This window comes from Anomalospiza imberbis, chromosome 10 (assembly GCF_031753505.1).
Source record: "Anomalospiza imberbis isolate Cuckoo-Finch-1a 21T00152 chromosome 10, ASM3175350v1, whole genome shotgun sequence".
NCBI lineage: Eukaryota > Metazoa > Chordata > Aves > Passeriformes > Viduidae > Anomalospiza > Anomalospiza imberbis.
Window position 1 is genome coordinate 5,994,478 of NC_089690.1, and position 15,597 is coordinate 6,010,074.

General features: G+C 37.4%; 1 protein-coding gene across 3 annotated transcripts in view; it reads left to right on the forward strand.

The window, feature by feature from the left end:
* NAALADL2 (N-acetylated alpha-linked acidic dipeptidase like 2) overlaps nucleotides 1-15,597 on the forward strand; it is a 310,270-nt gene that overhangs the window by 271,274 nt on the left and 23,399 nt on the right. The gene's annotated exons all lie outside the window — the stretch shown is intronic.

Sequence of the window (15,597 nt, forward strand, 5' to 3'; positions counted from 1 at the left end):
TTCATTGTGTCACTGTTGGAAACAGAATTATTCTATTTGCTGCTTGTGCTTTCTTTGCCGTAGTTACTATTAGGGCTTACATCTAAATTAAAGATAATTATGAGCATATATGAAAGAAAAAACTTGCATTGAATCAGGAATGAATACATCCTTAGTGTATCACTCAGAAAAGCTGTGACATATGCTGCTGAAATATGTTTCATTTAATTAAAAACCTTCAAGTTTTGTACATTTCTGCTTGAATTGCTTCACTGATGTAGATCATAGAAGTAGAGCTGGTCTCGTGGGAATACTGTAAGAACAACAAAAACTACTTCTTTGCCTTAAAATACACCCTTTACTTGTCATGACTTTCTAGTATCTCATTGAAAGGTATTTATATTTTCATGCCTTTTATCTTGTTTAAGAAAAGGGGATTTTAGTGGAACATCTTAGAGCTTTAGAGCTTTTATAAGGAAAGGACATAATCAGCCAAATGAACACTGTCACAGTCCTCACTGCAGTACAGCATTAGTCTACAAACCTTGTCAGTGATCCTTGGCTGGATACATGTCCTAAACATACCAGGAAGGGCAATTCACTATTACACATGAATTAGACTGAAATTGCTGTACTTACTGCTGGAGACTGAATTTTCAAATTCACGTTTGAGGAATCTACATGACACTTTAGATATTACAGCCTGGTTGTACTGCTGTGTTTATTAGATGCCTACCTCATCTCATACCAGCTATAAATGTTCTGTGACACTGCAAAACATCTCCTCTGTCAGGCCAGGAGTTGGGCTAAGGGTGCCTTGTAAGGAGAACTCTCAAGAAGCTGCTGACGAGCATTTCCCATATTCTTATTCCCCTTTATTTCTTCTTACTTTCATATTGTCGGGCGTAATCAGTTAAAGGTGTATAAATTGCTTTCAGAGGATTGAAATGTATAACACCTTGCATAATCACGTTTGTCTTCAGTACATTACTTCCAGGTTGTGTTCCAGACTCTCCGATAGTCTCATCTCAGTTTTTAAACAGCAGCTTCAAAGGGACATAACACATAGAGAACCCTCTTCCAGAATAGCCCTGCACTGTGAAAGATTGTTTTAATTGAATTTCCCTGTAAATAGCTGCAGGTGTAAATTTAATTTCTCTCTAAACAGTTTAAGGTGTAAGCTTGCTTTTGCATTTTTTTTATAAACTTTATTTTTTGTTACTTGGGGTATGCTTGTCCACAGTCTTTTCAGGTACTTTGTGCTTTTGTGTTGAAGGCTGTTGGCAGGGTGAGGAGAGCTGAGGAGAGCTCTGCTTCAGAGCTCAGCTTTTTCTCCATCAGAGCACAGGTCTTGTGTGTCAGTCATAGAAGAAATATGGAAGCAGTCATGAAAAATTGGAAAGTAAACAGAAAGAAATACAGTCATTTGATTTACAGGCTGACACTTGTCATTTTCATGAGGAGGCAAAGAAAACAGTGAATTTCCAAAGGTTGTAAGAGTTGAAGAGAGTACTTTTTAAAAATTTCTATTCTCAGCTTGGACAGTTCCCTAAATTTTCATAGAAACTTTAGTAAACATGTTCTTGTTATTAAGCTAGCTATTTCTACCAGCTTCTGAGTTTTATTTGAACATGTGAAGCAATACAACCTTTTTGGAGAGATACTAACCAATGTTTTTCCAACCTGATTTTGAGTCCTAATTCATTCATTGAAATCTTTCTTAATTAGAAGAAGAAAAAAAAAATATAGTGACCGTTCATTCTTCTCATTCTTTGCATGAGCATTTCAGAGCTACTTGATCTTAAGCTAAGCAACTCATTAGCAAAGTTTTATGAACTTCTAATTTTTGGATGTATGTTTTTTCTGTATTTTCTGAAAAGCAGAACAAATCATTGGTGAGTATATATGCTGTTGTAAAATCCTGCAGTCTCCTCTGATCCATAATTGTGTTTCTTGGACAATTTTTATAATAATTTCCTTAGTTGAAGTGGACTTTCAAGCTTCCATTCTTGTATGACTAGGTAGGTAATAAAATTATTGAAGTGTGACTTTGAGAATGAGGAACTAATAACTTTAAATTTACTGTCTGTTCCAATAATTGTCGTTTTCAAAGTATTTCAAAAGGCAGCTTTGGAATCTTGCTTTTAGTGTCCATGTAAGGCAATACTTGAGATGATCTTGAGCCATGTGGTTTTAATAAGATTTTTAATGTTAAGAAAGAAGCTCTTTCTCACTTTCAGTTTGGTCTATTTAGTCCACTGAGTTTTGTTGCTTTTCTTGCTGGGCTTAGTGGTTTTAATTCAAAGAAAGTAATGAAGAGAAAAATGCAAAACACATCCTTTACACTGCTAAACCAACACAGTAATATGTTTAGAAAATGTATTGAGCTGCCTAATCCAATGCTCATGGAAACTGAATGCAGATTGATGGCAGTGGGATGTAATTAGGCTTGTCTGACTTTTTTTTTAACCCTTGTGAGTTAAATAAGATCACTTTTCCTGAGAAGCAGTTAGTGAGGGAAGGGTTGACAATACCAGAACTAAGAGCCAAGGTTGCCTGGTGTCCACTCACGTCTTTGAACCAATCATTGCTTTTGAAAGGTTATTTCAAGGCTCAGCATCCATTTTCAGAGGGACTGGTGGCACTGGCAGATAAGCAGTGTGGGATCTTGCTGACTCCATCCCTTTCAGTTACCAGCTTTATTTAGTTCCTGCCAGCTAACCTGGAGTGGGGAAACACATACTCCAGTTAACATCCCCAGCAATACAAGAGGATTCTTTTTAGCAGACAAAAACACAAAATCAGTTCTAGATTCTTTGTTTGTTTTTTTTTTTTTTCCAAGTCAGGTTTCAGTCACACTGAGCTGTAAGACACAAGACTGTGGTGAGAGTTCTGCTGACCTTCAGTGTTTAGAATAATGCTTGTAGTCAATGCAGATGGCTACACATAGGTTTTTTATTTGCATTAGTCTAGACAGACTTTGTGACATGCTGCTGACTTTCTTTCTCCTCAAATGTGAATTCAGAATGGAAATAAAATACCATGGATGAGATACTGTGAACCATTATGATAACGCATGCTAATTGAAGTTAGATTTCAGGATTTATAAATTATCTCTGCTCATTAGATTAAGCTAAAGAACTTTGAGGTCATTTAGTCCATTTGTGCTGGTACAATATTATTCACTTCCTTTCTTCCTAGGTTGTATTTAACTACACGGCGAAAAGTCTTGTGCTGCTTTTATTTGATGAACTGTTCCACAATCCATAATGACTTCTCACAAAGTTTTTTCCTTCTCTTGTTCAATTGAAATAGTTTTCCCTTAATTACATCACTTTTGGTTGTTGCTTTTAATTTTTACTTGGAAACTTGAATTTCCTGTAACTACTGTGTTCTGAATTTCTTTAGTAAAAGAATTCTTTATTTTGAGATCAAAGAATTCTGATATACATTAGCACTTTAATTATAAGCTACAGAATGATAACTGAATGAATAGGGTGAAGGCTTTTTTAGACTAGCAGGGCTGACAATTAAAAAGGCTTTTACATGACTTGCAGCGTAGCCTATTCTTTTTTTTTTTAAATATGGCTATTATTGTAAATGAAGATTAATAATCAGTAATAGCTACTGGGCTCTTTTAATGTAATATTCTTCACAAATAAACCCCTCAGCTTAGATGGTACTGGTGCCCTCCTTCACATCCCCTCTTTTGCAAATGTCAGTTGTTACTTAAGCAGAGTAAGCAGAAAATTAACTCTGTCTTCAGTCATGTTTAACCTCTCTCTCAGGAACACAAGGGTTTTGTGCTGAGAATTGCTGGAGGACTAGAGGTAAAAAAAAGATTAACAAATCAGCATAATATAGTGGTCTAATCTAATATTGTGTCTGGAGTCTGCTGTTCTTGGAATGGAAAATTGAAACATTTGGGAACGGACAGACACAGCGATGCCTCCTGACTCCCCTGGGACAGCTCTGCTGCCTGTGACCCTCACCAGGACCCAGCTAGCAGTGCTTAAAAACTGCCAGATTTAGCAGCATTTCCAGTTTCCCTCTTTCAAATATCTTGAGAGGTCAGTACTGATAGAGTGGAATGGAATTTAAATGGTGTTAGGAAACTTGGAGTTTGTTACATGTTACTCACTCATTTTGCCTAATGAGTGAATTCTAAAATCTGTCATTTTCTAAAATTTGTCTCTAAGTGAAAACTAATATTTTTTTTCTTTAAACCCAGTGTTAAATATTTATTCTATTCAATTTATCATTCCAAGAATATCCCATATAATTATTATCGGAGGAAGCTTGAATGAATATATTGTTGGTTAGCGTTCAGAATCTTGCAGCATTATCCTATACCCAGAAGACCAGAACAGTTCCTGGAAGGGTTTTTACTTTTTCTGAAAATACAAGTGAAAAACTTGAAAATGTGTTTTGTGTTTTCGATGTATGAGGTAGACATAGTGCAATATCTTCTTGAAATTTCACTCTGATATCAAAATTCTTTTGAAGATTATTTTTATTGAGTTTAAAGCTATTCAGAGTACATCAAATGCCCATACACATTGCTTTTCTACTGGCTGGGGGAGGGGGAATTCTCAGAGTCTAGAAAGTGTTAATGTATTTTAAACTATGAAAATTAATATTATATGTAATTGCATCTGTCTTCAATTTAAACATATGGAAGAGTTTTGAGATTAGTTTTTCTCTGATCTATGAATTGAAGCGCACTTACACATGTGCATGCCTGTATCACTTTGGATGCTCCCATCAATTTATTTGTTCACTCTGGGTCACTGACATATTCCACAGCACTTTTTCAGTTTGGGGGGAATTGTGTAAAATTTGGATTGTACATAATATGGGGGAATTAGGCTGAATGCACAGATTACAGTATGCTAAAGGACATTTTAGGATTCTGATACATTTTAGAGAATTTTTTAATGCCATCCTTTTTTCCCTGGCCTTGTGATCAAACCATTTTTCTGCATTGTAATTGCCTCTTATCTTGACATATTTGCCTTGCAAGTCTTTTTTCCTCCTGTAATCCATCTATAGTGTTATGTCAAAATGATGTTCCTCAGCTGTCCTTTTAATCTCGCCTTCTCCTCTTCCAGACATTGCCCAGGCTCCCGTTGATGGTTTGCAGCAAATTCCACCTTGGATTTTTTCTAGTTTGCTTTTTCAAGACTCCATCTCTTTCACTCTCCAGACTCCTCAACTACTTCCTTTTCATCTTACCCTTCACTAAAGTGATCAGATCTTCACCCTTGTTGTCCTTATATTTGGAATAGCAAATAGTAGCATTTCCTACAATATTGGAAGATTATATTATTTTAAAATATGATTCTCTGTGTAATATTTGTTGTTTCCATCAGATCATGCTGTCTTTGTCCCTTTAACACAGAATCCACCTAAAGATACAGTGGAATGAAATGGCCATCATAATTTAATGATTTTAGTACAGGTTAGTACAGATTATAGATCCAGATGTGCTAATAAATCTCAATTTACCTTCAGATACTTTGAGCTTTACAGCTAGTGTTCCTTATGAATTTCAAGAGCCATTCTATGACCTGAGTTTCTTTTCTTTGTGTAAATGTTCTGTAATGGGAAAGATTATTTATTGTATCTTTAATCAATGTTTATCAGGGACAAGTTAGAAAGATGAGGAAGTTTCTTTTTCAGGTAAAATGACTGTCTCAGGAACATGCCAGCTAATTATAAAATACTTCAGCAAGTTCATCTAACTGACCTGGGATTTCCCAAGCCTCAAAGACTTTGTCAGACTTGGCATTTCCCCCAAGCCTGAGGGGAGGTTGCTCAGCCCAAACACATTCATCTTTAATTAATGTATTCTTTTTAAAATAAAACAAGCAACCTTACCCCACCTTTAATTGTGAAGTTATACTGTTTAATTATAGATCTCCTTTTGAGGTTTAAGTTTAAAATTATTACTGTAAGTCAACTGATTACGCCTTATTTTAGTTACATTGAAGATTAAATGTTCTGATACAAAAAACGGTGGGAAAAAATTCACAGAAATTCTGCCTTTTAGTTCTGATACTTGTAAGAAACTTAAATACATTTCTGGCTTGGTAAATCCTATGCAAGTAAATCCAAGAGAAGAATCTAACCCTAATTGAAGTAATTGCCTAAGAAGGAAATTGAGCCTCTTTGTGAAAGTTGCAGCCAATCTTGGTGTCTGGGGGTAGCCCCAGTGAATTCTCCCCTGAGGTAGAATGTGCCTTTTCATGTTGATGGGTCTTTTCTGTGAGCTCTGTACTGCAGCACGATGTCTTTTCAGCTTCCCTGGGATCCTCAGCTCTGTGGGTCACTGGTGTCTGTCCCTCAGGGCCAGTCTGTCGTGTTTAATGAACTGTCACTGCTCCAATCCTGACTGATTAGAGTGACCTGAGAGGAAGAATTCATTGTACCTTTGCATCAAGAGGTGGCATGAGAGAAAAGAGCAATATTTTCACTGTATAACTACTAAATATCTCAGTTTTTCTCAGTTTGAGAGGATAGGGAGACTTTAATATGTAATGTCATGAATCTTTCCATAATGCTTGTTCTATTGAGTATGCTGAATTGACTGTCCAAGTTTGACAAGTTCTTCAAGGAACTATTTCCTCAACCCATTGTGGATTATTTTCTTCAGTTGTTTCAACTCCTAAATTCAGTTTCTTTCTTTCATTGTCCCTGGTTCTCCCTACATTCTAAGGACTGGCTGTTGCCTAGTACATATTCTTCTTTCAGTAGAAGACATAATTGCAGATAAAATTTGGGTTAACCAGAGGCTCCTCTAATAGCATTTCCTCATCCTCATTTCACAGTCTCCACAGTCGGGTCTGATTCATTTTGAAGGTTATGCAATGCAAAATTTAATGCATCTCAGTCCTGATATTGTGATCATTAATGTTGAAAAAGTGTATAAATGAAATTGAGATAGATGAGAAAAAGTAGAAAAAATGTATTGTCACAATAATGGAAGAAAAATAATAATGAACATCAAGGAGAATGACTGTTCGGTGCTGAAGCAGATTATATGTATTATTTTAATTAAGAGTGCTTAATAGTACATATGGTTTCCCTTGAATAATAATTGCATGCTGATGAAGTATGATTAGAGACTTTTTTTTGGAGTTCAATTAAATCAAATCCATTTCTGTAAAAGGAGAGTGATTAAAAAGATGATATCAAGGTCTAAACTGAAGGCTGTGGCTGAAGCTACTTATTGCAGATTTCTTTATTATTACTCTTCTCTGATGACTATTATCTAGTTTTTAACAATGCTACAAGTTTCAGACTGAGTCCTGTACATTCAGTGGAAGAAGTGGCTTTACAGATCAAATAGAGACTTGGGAAGTCCTTGGATGTCCTTGGGATCCTGGGGTTGTTTCCAGTCTGGGAAGACTCTTGGTTGACACATGTATCTTGAAGCGTGTGAGGAGATACTCTGATTAATCAGGGCTCAAAGGCAACACACTGTTTTCTGGGCTGATCTGTTTCTGCTTTGTGAACCTGGGTGATTAAATGCAGACTTGCACTGCTGCTTTTTTTTCTCTGTAAGTCATTACTGTCTGCCTTGGAAGGCTCCAGGACCAGCAGGGCCCAGCCAACTGTCTGGCAACTGTTAACAAAATTATCAATTATCTTGTTGAGTCCCATCATTTTGTGCTTTGATTATCCTGTGAGTAAGGAGAGCTGGTTGTGCTAACATCCTGATTGGTGCCCTAAACACACACATAAGGCAGGAAAAGGGAATGATGCTTATTAACTGGGAGCAAACACAGGGAAGGCTGTCCAGTAGCATGGGAGATCCTGGTGTCCAGGCTCTTAATCACAGCCTGGTTTGTGTTTTCATACAGTCCACAGGTATCTGCACTGATGCCTCTTGTCTGTTATTCTGAGGGGACTTTTACTTTCTTTGTTTCAAACTTCCTTTCTAACAAGAAAAAAACCCAAACTTTTTTGTGCTTAAGCATGTGCACTGATAGCTAACTGCATGTTTTGCCCTGCAAATGTCTTTATTACACATGCAAATAAAGAAAAGCAAGCTATGAAGTTTTGGTTTAAGGTAGTTAACATGTGTCCAAGATGCAATTTCTGTGCATGATCATTGTCAATGAAGATCTTTCACTCTGATCTATGGAGATAAATTTTGCTTCATATTTCATAATCTATTTCTCTTTGTACCAGAACAATAGCTAGATCTGTTTCCTCAGGACTGCCTGTAGCCAGCTTCAAGCAGCTAACATTGCTTCTTTAGAAAGGATCCAGCACTGCTTTTCCTGTGCAGTGATGGTATCTGGGTTAATGGGAGTGCTATGTGCAAATCATTCTGCTTTAAAGCAAGCTATTCAGTATTTGTCACCCTCAGAGTCCACAGCTGGGAACCAGAGAAACCTGGCTTTAACGTTGGAGCTAGAAAAGAATTAACACTAGAGCAACATTTTTAAATTCTCTATAAGAAATGCAGCATGAGGATTTGTAAAGATATAAAGATTTGTATTGTCACGGTGTGGCCTCCTCAGCCAGAGCTCAAGAAGTGCAGAAGACCATTCTGCTACATCCTTTTGCATGCTCATAACCATGCACACTGGGGAAAAGTCTAACTCTTTTTTCCTAAGGTTTTAGTCTAGTGGCCCTTCTAGAAGTTACTTCCGTTCTGTCTTTGCACACAGATACCATGAGAATTTGACATGCATAAATATGAAATAGATGATGAGAAAATCATCTGGAGATTATTGCTGCTTACATTTATGTGCTCCACAGTTGACTTCATGGCTTGCTGTGTAAGCAGTAACCCTGTGCAGACAGAAGGTGGCTGTGCCTCAGTTCCAAACTGGGTTGAGCACAGGTTCATGTGCACAGTGCCAAGCCTAACTCAATAAAGCCATTTTCTTGGAAGTGACTTAATCATCCCTCTTCTCTGCCCCTGCGGTAACAAGAGCATGAGAACTGCCAAAAATGGACCAGGCTCTGGCTGTGTGAGGAGCAGCATGATGTGGATAGAAGGTAGGAGTGGAAAGAAACTCTGGATAATATCAAGGAGTTATAACCCAGGGCATGGGGAATCATTCCTCACTATAAATTAATGCAATTTAAAATATTTCGTAATAAAATAGTATAAAATCCTGAGTTGGAAGAGATCTACAAGGATCACTCCTGGGACAACCCCATCAATCACACCGTGATATTAGAAAATTCACATAAAGGCATTTAGATACAGAAGAAACATATATTTCCATGTACTTCTACACAAAATCTGAAATGCAGTGTACACAAAAAGCAAAGCAGAAATAAGTAGGAGTTTCTTTTTTGTGCAAGAAACTGAAATGATCACTCCCAGCTGTGGATGAAATCCATAAAAAATGTGCTTTCACTGCTCTGAGTGCTGTACACTACTAAATTGGCCAACAAATTAGATTTTAAGCAAATTATTCACTTAAGAGGATACTTTTGACCTTAATTTATCAGTGCCTCAGAACCTCATCATGAATCATGTAGAAAACATAGTGTATGACCATGTAAACAGAGATCTGTATTCCAGCGCCAGCCCAAGTTACCATAGTCCTGGATTATTTTAATATGTAATTTTGGGGATGCCTAGTGCTGTGTGCCACCCTAATACAAACAGTCAAGTGTTGCTTGCTGTGCACAGGACACCTGAAAAGAGGGAAAGCCCATGTTATATTCACAATCACTTTTATTTCCTAATCAATATTTTCTGTGCTAAGAGTAAATAAAACAATATTGAATTATTTGGGGGCAAGGAGTGTTGAAATAAAGTATTTAATATTTGCAGGAACTCAGGCTTTCCTTGTTCAGAAATAGATATTTCTTATGAATTACTGAGCTCGGGTTCACCTACTGTAGCACAGACTCACCATAGTCCTTTCTCAGAGAGCCCTCTACTGTCCTAAAATACAGCTGTTCCAGTCAGTGTCTGATACCCCAAGATACCATTTGATCTGTGGCGTGAGTACATGCCCTGCTGCCAAGGTAGATTTCAATAAGGGGAAAAAAAAAACAAACCAAAACAAAAAACAAACACATGTTATTACTGAATATTTAAGAAATTTGAATTTTTGAAGTCTGACAACTTTAATGCAAAACAAACATGTTTATGGCCAGATTTCTATTTCTTTGCCTAATCATGGGAATGTGGTTTTCAGAAAGATAGAGGCTCAAAGAACTGGTTATTTCCTCATGTTCCTGATTTTTCTTGTGTGAATCAGTTAACTTTTTTGGAAGGTGATGAATATAAAAAAACCTGCTGTGTAGACTGATTCTGCAGGAATTTTTTCCCCTGTAAATTGAGATCCCACTATTAAAAATGCTCATTAATTTATCATGAGTCTCACGACTGCTGCCATTCATCTGGTAACACTAGGTGCTGAAATTGTTATTGCCAGGGAATCACAGATTTCATTTAAATAGACTCAGTTTCTCATGTTTAATTAAAGAAGTCTGATAACATTAAGGAAGTTGAGTGGATAGGGAGAACCAGAAGAAGCATATTCATGAAATTTGCCTGTATTAATAACAATATTTCTTCAATTTTGCAGCGGGGAGAAGGTGGGGAAGGCTGATTAGTTTAACATTTGAGATTACTAATACTGTGATTTTGAGAGTGGATTTTAATATATGAAGATATTCGTTCTTAATTTACATAGGTGTGGAGGCTGAAGCTGTTGTTTATAATTGGTTTAATGTCAGAAGATCTCTGCAGGTCACTCTGCTCATCAGTATGTGTGGGAAGAGAGACCCTTGATGCAAAATATGAACACCTGAGATTAAACAGTGCAACAGCCAGTCACCTTTCCACTCACCTTAAGGAGGGAATAAGAGGAAAAACCAGCTATTTTCAACACAGTGTCATTGATTCCTCTGAACAGCACAGAAATTTGCCATGTTCCTTCCCCATCCATGACCCCCAGGGGTAATGTATGAAGGGAGAGGTGCCAGGTGTGAGGGCAAACGTGACTTGAAAACAATAATGCTGATACCAAAGGAAGTTGAGGCTCAGAGCTGCTGATTCCCAAGGATTGTTTGGGTCTGTAGCTGGCAGTCTCAGGGATGGGGGGATGTTGAGTCTGTAGCTGATAATCTGCACAGGTCTACCACATTACCATGTCACATTACCTATCCTCTCACATGGTTTGTCATGGTTTTGGTGGATAAGCTGCCACATGTGTGCTGGTTTCCTCTGGAAGTGCACTGCTGTCAGTAAAGTGTTGTTAACATGCATAGAATAAAATTTTAAAAGTATGTTGCAGAGGCATAGGGCCTGAAATGCAAAGGAGTTGCTGCTGCACAGCTCAGGTTTCAAGCAGCTGATCCTAATTCTTTCCAGCAGGTAAAACTGGAGTACAGCACTGCTGAAGACATTGTTTACAGAAGGATAAACATGGCAGTTTACCTCATTTTTTAAGTTATGTTGTTTGTAATTTGGCATATGAAGAGATCTGAGATGTCTGTTTAGATTTTAACACTCCTAATGCAACTAAAAATGTCCTAAAGGCTCAGCACTTCCACCCACTGAGGTTTGCATAGCACAGGCTGGATATGGCACAGTTTCAAATTCCAGTAATCAAAAAAAAAAAAAAAAAAAAAAAAAAAAAAACACCCAAAAAAACCCAAGATTGGCATGTAAACCTCTGTGTTAAAGAAATTCCTGCACGCTGCATGCTGATGTTTATTCTAGCAGATTGATCTCTCTCACGCATAATATTTTCATATCTTCATATCCACTAAATATGCTTTAATTTTATTCATCTTGCAAGTTTCTGCTGCTGTGGCAGAATGGAGGATGGGTGGCTGTGCCTGCCTTGTCAGGAAAACCAGACAGCACTTGAGGCATGTCCCTGCAAGGCAGGCTCAGGAGCAGCATGCCCCCAAAGCAAAACTGAATCTGTGTAACAGAGACTCTGTGGAGCCTTTCACATTTATCTAGCCTGGGCTTAAAAGTATTCATATTTTTTAAAAAATTAAATTTGTGTGCCAGCAAGCACGCTTTATGTTGCTGGTAGGCAGCTTGGATGTTTGAGGAAGAAAGTTGTTTTGAACACTGGGTTTAACTCCCTGAGAAAACAGCTGTGACATACCAAAAAACACCAACCTGTGATGTGTCCCCCCCGAACTCCACTTTATTTCATTTCCTTATTTGCATTGTAAAAGAGCTAAACTGGTAACGTATATTTATAATTTCTATAGAGGAACATATTGTGTGCGTTTGATCCAGGTATTTTTTTTATGTCACAGTCTTTAGAAAGTGTTGTGGCTCCACCTGAAAATTGGATTTTATAGTCAAATTAGGTTCATAGATAGGCAGAATTGGAAGAATACATAGTTCCTGAAGGAATGGTTTGTAAAACTCTGGAAGAGAAAAGAACCTACAACGTCATTTGGAAATGTCACGTGATACTGAATCATCTTTAACACCAGCATTTCTTTGAAGTTTGTGATTTTTCCTTTTACCTTTTGGGATGTACACAGTGTCCCAGAGAAGTAAAAGCAGAGACAGCAGTTATCTCCTTCCTACAAAGATGTTTATGCCTTTAGGTAAAAGACCTTGAAATGATGTTATTTTGGTATAAACCTATTTTAAATATTCAGATTTGTTTTTCAGTATGCATAGAATCACAGAATGGTTTGAGTTGGAAGGGACCCTAAAACTCCTCTTTGAGCTTTGTCATGGGCAGGGACAGCTTCCACTATCCCAGGTTGTTCCAGTTCAAATTCCACCTGGCCTTGGACACTTCCAGGGATGGAGCAGCCACAGCTTCTTTGGGCAACCTGTGCCAGGCCCTCCCCACCCTCATAGAGAACAATAAGTATAACTCTACAATTATTGTTACATTTTGTATTAATACTCATTTTAAAATTAATTGGAAGTTCATAAAATAAATGTTTGTTTACTGAAAAACACCTTTCCCACAGCCAAGTGCATTGTTAGTCATTATTTTTTCTTTTTAAAATAGAAAGAAAATCATTATGGGATGAATTAGCATTTGAACTCTAAGATCTTTTCTTAGTCTGGGTAATAGTGTAAATGTTCCATCAATTATTGTGTATTGTATGTGTATTATGTATAAATGCTGTTTGAGAAGTTCCCATTAGTGTTTTAACCACTTCAGTATGGGAACAGAATCAATCATCCTGCTTTAGCTTTTCACTTCATGAGAAAATTGTTGTCTTTACTCTTAGCTAAATTATTCTTGCATTTAATAATTCAGTAGTCAGTCTGATGCATTTTTCACCTGGGAAAGGGGGCCAAAGCTTGTCTTTATTTTCCATGTATTTTCAGTGCTGCACTCGGGGGAATGGTATATCCAAAAATAAGGCTGTAAATAAGAAATCAGTAGCCTTTTCTGTCTTGCTGCTTTGTGTGGGTTTGATATATGCTCCTGCAGCATTATTACTTACTCTTTTCAAATCAATGCTCTGAGCTTTCCTTTACATGATTGATTTCTTCCAGATTAGCCCACGAAGTACGTGATTTAATAAACACCAGTGCTACCTGTTTGCTAACACACACATGTCTGCACTGTTAGACAGAGACTGTAAAATTTCTAAAAGTGCTTCAGTCAGTCATAAGATTTGGATGGTATCACTTTATTTGAGTAGGAAAAAGAAAACAGATTTGGTCTGCTATAGTTGGAAGCAAACTAAAGTTCCTTGGAAGAAACAGAAACAAGGCAAGAATTCATAAAAATGAAGCCAGATTCTGCAGGAGATAATGATAAAAAGAAAAGTTTCTTACAAGGGTATTGTCCTCTTTAAATGCCACTTTCCTGCTTCACAAAAGAAGCATTTTCCCTTTGCTTTTGTGTTCTTAAAAAATGTGGCAGCAGATTATGAAGTATCGGCGACATTATAAATATTGATGTCTCTTCCTAAAATACCTATGGGTATGTATTTGTATTATCATGTAGTGAAAGTTTTAGCAGAAATGGGCTGTCAAGGAAGAATTTAAGTGTTCTATAGTGCTGTCCTGGGGTTCAGTGGGGTCCATGTAGAATGCCTGCTTTTTGTTAGGATGTTATTTCAGTGTCACAGTTGCTTACCTGTAGCAACTCACAGGGTGCTCATGTTCTGGGCAGTGTATCTTGCAAGAGTTCCATGCAGGACATGGAAGGATTTTGTGTGCCATTTGGATATTTAGAACCAGGTTTTTTTTACAATTGCTTCTGGCTGGATTATGTGGACCTGGTTTAGGTACAGTCTTGTACAGGTTTTAGTTTGCCCTGACAGTTTTATTTTTTGTGTTTCCATAATACCACTCTGATATCTCTGAGACCAGTGTTTTTTAGTGCTTTCCAGACAATTTTTGTGTAATAGATGTAATGTTTTTCCAGACATTTTTTTTTGTAATAGAAAATGTAATGGCTTCTGAGCATTAATGGCCTGAGGAACTGGGAAGTTTCTTCATAAGAAGTTACTGTGTAATACTTTAACACAGCTGTCCAGATATAGTATTTTTATCTTTTAAGTTCACTCTTAGGTCTTTGTTTTTCCTGATAATGGCCTGACATAACATTATTCCTCCTTATATTTTTTCTCTCTATATAAGCTAAGGGTTTTTTCTTCGTGCCTTCTGTGATATTGTTTTCTCTGGAGGTAAATCTCCATAGCTTCTCAGCACATCTGTGCTCAGATGTGGGCTGCAGTCTGATACACAGCATGTTCCTTCAGTCTTTACCCAAACCAGTCTGTGGCCAGGTCATTCCTTCTGTGCTTTCTGAGAAATGTTATGAGGTTCTATTAATCTTTCTCCAGGAAACTTGTATTTCTGATATTACCCTGCTTTCATCCACTTTCCTGGGAGATGGTTTTCCTTTTCAATTGCACTACTATTGTTTTTAATATTACTGAGGCTTGTTGTCTTTTCTCACTACTTTCTATTGTAAAATTAAAATGCTACTTTTGGCACAGAAACTATCATATTGCTTTTGAAGGATAGATATTATTCTTGCTCCCCCAACACCTTGGGAAGAACTGTACAATATGATTCTATTCAGTCCACATTTTTATCAACACGGTCACCATCACCTGCAGCCATCATTCCATTTTAGAGCACAGCCTTACAGGTATTTTTTTCCCTTTTTGCAATATCAATATATGAAGAAGATGAATGAAAGTTTCTTGCATGTTTTTGTCAGTGTGTTTTTATAGCTCCCATGAAAAGTGATGGACTTGGCAGCCTGGAGACTGAAATCCTCTGTTTAATCACAGCTAGGTGTAGTTCAGCAGAAAGATGTATTTCTATACACAGCCCCTGTAGCGTGTCTAAGCCTCGAGCTGGAGAACTGACCTTCTGTAAGCAGAAAAAAGCTCTCAGGCCACTCAGCCCCTGCCTTATCTGTGAGCTGTTGAAAAAGAAGCATTAATGCCATTGAGTTTTTGTGACAGGTGCTGAGGTCTAGTCTGGAGTGGACTGAGAGCTCTCTTTGGGGAATTTCTTTCCCTGAGTTCCTGAGAGAAAGCAGTGTTTTGTGCAGCCTGGAAGTTGTACATCTGCGTGCATTGAATTGTCACATAACACTTCAAAAGGCAGTGGGTTTTCAAGTCAGCTTGCATTTAGCCCTAGGCTTGATCTTCTGATCCATAGTGTCT